We start from the raw sequence: 5,709 nt of genomic DNA on the forward strand, positions 1-5,709 counted from the left end.
AAAAAAAAGTTTTTACTTCCCCCCGCTTCCCCCCGAATGGTTACTTCCCTCTTGATCCTACCACTATATATATATATATATATATATATATATATATATATATATATATATATATATATATATATATATATATATATATATATAATAATAATAATATGTCGACAAACAAGAAAACAAAACACAAATGAGTTGGCAGACCACCCCATGCGATCGCATGGGAAATGGCCTGGAAAGCCATGCGATCGCATGGCTCCAAAATTCTGGCCAAGTGCTATAAATAGCCACGAATTCGGACGAGTTCAGTACACCTCTTTCGTTCTTATTTTCTTTCTTTCTTCTGTAAATATATTTATATTTATATTTATATTTATATTTATATTATTATTATTATTATTATTATTATTATTATTATTATTATTATTATTATTATTATTATTATTATTATTATTATTATTATTATTATTATTATTATTATTATTATTATTATTATTATTATTATTATTAAGATTAATATTATTATCATTAATCTTATTATTATCACTAGAAGTGTTATTATTATTATTATACATAAAATATTACGACGAGGTTATGCCCAAAAGATTTCAAAACAAGCTTTTCGAGCGGGATAGAGCTAAGGAAATCATGAGAGGTTATGGGTATTACTTGGGGGTTATGATCATGAGTCAAAGGTCAACCTAGCATTTATCATTTCCGTTGCGTCTACGTACTTTCCTGCAATATTGAATCACAATAATGATACGTGAGCATTCATATTTTATCTTTTATATATTAATAGTGTATCCATGTCTAGTGCTCGAGTATATATGTTTATGCATGCTTGTATGCTAAATTTCATCGTTAGATAGTTTTATGATGAATCACGAATTTAATATATGTATTTAATTCGTGATTCATCATAAACTGTTTAACGACGAAATTTAGCATACAAGCATGCATAAATATATATACTCGAGCACTAGACATGGATACACAATTAATATATAAAAGATAAGATATGAATGCTCACGTATCAATATTGTGATTCAATACTGCAGGAAAGTACGTAGACGCAACTGAGATGATAAACACTAGGTTTGACTTGCGAAAAATACCCATGAGCATTACTCATAACCTTCATAACTATAACTCATAGTTTTCTTAGCTCTATCCCGCTCGAAAACTCATTTTGAAAGTGATACGCTCATGACCTCGTCGTAGTATTTTATGTATATATACTACTAATAATAATATTAATAATAATAATAATAATAATAATAATAATAATAATAATAATAATAATAATAATAATAATAATAATAATAATATAAATATAAATATAATAAATAATAATACGGAGGAATGAAGAATGAATCAGAAATCAGAAAAACGTTCGATTTATAGATGTTGGCCACCAAACACCACCATGCGATCGCATGGTTAATGTGAGGGGATGCCATACGATCGCATGGATCCCTTTTCCAGCTCACACATGTTTTTAACTCTTCCTCGTCGACATATTTATTTATTAATATAAAATATATATAATTTAAATTAATTAATTATATATTATATTATATTCTCGTGTATATGTGACTTGTAACTTTTGTTCCGACAAGTCGTACGTCATCACTCGACTTATGTCCCGGTTCCGGTTTCTCGAACGCATTTTCGTACACTTAGAAAACTAGTACTTTTCGTTACGCGACGTGTACCTTTATCAAAAATTAAACTTAATCATTGATAAACTATGTCACTCGAAGTGCAGCTTTAATCAATTAAGTGTTTTGGTTATTTGCTTCTATAAATCATCGTCTCATAGTATATACATATACATATATACATTTTCATTTTGAAATAGTGTTTTACTGTAGCAAATAGTGATTTTTGAAAATACTGTAGCTTTTCGGGTACTATAGCAATTCGAAAATACTGTAGCAAATTAGTGTTTTACTATTTCATCTTAAACGTTTTAGTTAACTTATCTAAATATCAATCGAATCAATAATCGAATGTTTCTATCGTTTACTAAATAACTTGAAATCATATATATATATATATATATATATATATATATATATATATATATATATATATATATATATATATATATATATATATATATATATATATATGTATGTATGCACATTAAGTTATATATATATATATATATTTTTCGTGAATCTTCGAGAACAGTCAAAGAATAATTGTTTACATGAATATAGTTCCAAAACTTTGAGACTCAATATTACAGACTTTGCTTATCGTGTCGAAAACATTAAATCATTTAAAGATAAAGTTTAAATTTGGTCAGAAATTTCCGGGTCATCACAGTACCTACCCGTTAAAGAAATTTCGTCCCGAAATTTGAGTGAGGTCGTCATGGCTAACAATAAAAATGTTTTCATGACGAATATGAGTTGATAAATAGAATTTTATCACCGTTGAATAATATGGACAAAGCAATCCGATTACTCGAAGCGTATGAGGGAAGTTATCGTAATAGAGTGAAATGGAGAATAGAAATTCGTTTTAACTCTTGACGTAGTAACAATTGATTTCTGGAATTTTAAGAAATAGAAAATCTTCATAATCTAAATAAGATTTGATTCTTCGGTAATTGCGGAAATTAGGATTTCCTTTGATTAAATGCGTAATCTGCCTCGATTGCTATGTCTGATATTTCGCTATAAATTAACCACTTCCGTTTCATTATTTTCACTACTCCTACATCTTCTTCCTTATTTCATACATCCAAAAGATTGTGAAATGCTTCATCCAGTTCTGATTCTTGATATACTCCTAACTTTTATATCTGTCATTCTTCTTTTTCATCTACCACCAGAGGAAGTTATTTTCTTCTACCATTACCTTGGGGTTATAGTATTTTTCATTCTCCCGTATCTTTATATTGCTATACGCATTGATATACATGGTTTGGAATTTCGGGATTGTTATCGGGCTTTATATTCTCCATTATATTTCGGAGCTTCATGCTTTCGTTTTCTCTTCCTGACCTTAAGTCAAGCGAATAATGGTCCAGAATTCGTAGGTATGGAGTTTTGGATGAACATAGTTAATGTTCTGAGAAGGTAATCATAATGGCACGATCTTGATTTGTCAAATTACTAGAATATCCGAAAAAGACCGAATCATCAAGAAAAATATTTTCTTGATATGTTCATGATGGGGGTGTGATCTGTGAACCTTTATCACGTTCCATTACAAACTCAGCATGACTTACTGTAATATAATCGCGTTGATCAAGTATCATTATATTATACTAACTCATGCTTCAGTTCCCAACACTGCTTCAAAATATTCATAATTTAAACTCGAAGGTTTACAGAATATAGAAACTAAACAGTTTCCTTTATGATGTAATACAGATAACGCGAGGAGATAAATGATTTCAGATAAGGATAGTTATGAAAATATCTTCAGAAATATCGAGGATATTTATAATGAAATATACGATGATATCTTAAAATTTCTAATATCGAAGGATGATGAAGAAGATTTGTCCGTAAAAGTTTAGAGTCAGGAGCAAGGTATTCGTTAATATCTTTAGCAGATACTGAATCATTTGGATTCTTTGAAGGTAGATTTCATCTTTGTGATTTGTCCACAGCTTCCTTCATGGTTTGCTCAATCCGTTTTCCAGCACCAAACTTTCTCTTTTTCTGTGCTTTTCCAACACACTACTCTTTATCATTAAACTTTCGACTATTAAAGTCGTTCACAGTTTTTGCTGCTTCATCAGCATTTTTCCAAAGTTCAGAGAACTAGTTTCGCAGTTTGGGGTGTTTTTTAGAAACTTCACATTCGAAGTAAGTAAGTCTAGGAGATGGACATTATATGTATATATATTACTGTTGGCGTAGAATTGCTGCGAAATTCGAAATACTGATTGCTAATTCCCGGTAGTTGGAACGACAACTATTGTTACAAGATGTGGATGAGTACATGATAGGGTTTCAATGAGTATAATGATTTTTCGGAAGGTCAGGGATCAATGAAGTTGTTGGTAAATGTACTGCTAATGTGGTGGAACATGAAAGGTTTCCCAATAACAAGAACGTATATGTCAAGGTTATAATAAGGCTAATCTGAAAAGTCAAAGTTGACTGGTTGGAAGTGTGGTAAAACTGGATACTTTGAACAGGGATTGCAAGATTATTTTCGGTAAAAACAATGCTAAAGGATCTTGCACAGTTTTGAAGTCAAAGTATAGCTTTGAAAGATGTAGAGATCTAAGAGTGATGTCACTGGTTTAGAGTTACGATTTGGATTCTGATCTGTCAATATCAGAATATGTAATCGAATTTGTATGAGAATGATTGTGTATTGCAGTTAAGGTAGTGAGTATAGTTAATGATTTTTGAATCAAAGTTGAAGAATGTACAGTGTAACATATTAATTGTGAACTTATATATTTCCCGGGTATTACCTACCCGTTAAAGATTTCACAAGTAATATTTTGTACAAAAGAATTTTTATTACCGTCTTTATGAAAATATATGCATGTATATTTTCTTCAGATGTAATACAGATTTAATGAGTTAATATCATATTAAGCTCATTTGATTTTTGGCTTGACTTAGAAATGATAAATCTTTAAAATATTAAAGATCACATAATCTTTACGGAGTATTTCGCTAATGAAATCAATACTTCATTATTTATTCTTATTGATATTCCTTGGTATCTATAGGGCGTATGACGTTGATTCTCGTGGGACAGATTGTGAAGTTGAGGTTTGAGGTGCGGTAGTTGTTGGTGGTGGTAATGGTACTGTTGGTGTTGTTGTCAGTGGTACTGATGATGCCAGTGATGCTGCTGGTGCTTGTTACCTTTGCACCATATTCTCCAAAGCCACTACTCGAGCGCGAAGCTCGTTGACTTCTTTTATTACACCGGGATAATTGTTGGTTCGGACGAGCGGATGAATAATATTCAGAATTTGAGATAGTATATTATCGTGACGAGATACTCTGGAAATGAGAGAGAAAATTGTGTCTCGAACAGGTTCGCCGGTAAATGCTTCAGGTTCTTCGCCAAGAGGGGAATGTGGTGGATGGAAGGGATCACCTTCTTCTTGTCTCCAATGATTAAGTAGGCTACGAACCCATCCCCAATTCATCTAGAATAGGTGATGGCTGATTGGTTGATCCATTCTGGTTACACTGTTTTCGGAATTCAGGTGAATATCTATATCGGAATAGCTGTCAGAGTTTAAGAAATTTGAACTAGATACGGGATCCATCTTGTATAATTAGGGAGATGATTTTTGATATGAATTAGATTATAGAATTTAGTTTGGTATTCTTCAGTACATAATTTACATATGTATATATAATACCAAATTCCATAAATCACGGAAAATTTTTCGGAAGATGTCAGGAAAAGTTTACAGTAACAGATACGCTAAAATATAAATTTTTGTCTATACACTATTTATGCAATAAATGTAGGAAAACGTGTGTAGACTTAAGAATGATAAGCATGTAATTTTTGACAAGAAATGATAAGCAAAACTTTTAACATGCAGACACGGTCGAAGTCCAGACTTACTAATGCATCTTAACAACTATCAGTTAGACACACTCATGCAAGACCTGGTTCACTAGGACCAACGCTCTGATACCAACTGTGACGATCGCTCGAAATCCATATGGACGAACACGTCATTCATCGATTTCATTGCGAGGT

The sequence above is a fragment of the Rutidosis leptorrhynchoides genome, chromosome 7 (assembly GCF_046630445.1).
Source record: "Rutidosis leptorrhynchoides isolate AG116_Rl617_1_P2 chromosome 7, CSIRO_AGI_Rlap_v1, whole genome shotgun sequence".
NCBI classification, from domain to species: domain Eukaryota; kingdom Viridiplantae; phylum Streptophyta; class Magnoliopsida; order Asterales; family Asteraceae; genus Rutidosis; species Rutidosis leptorrhynchoides.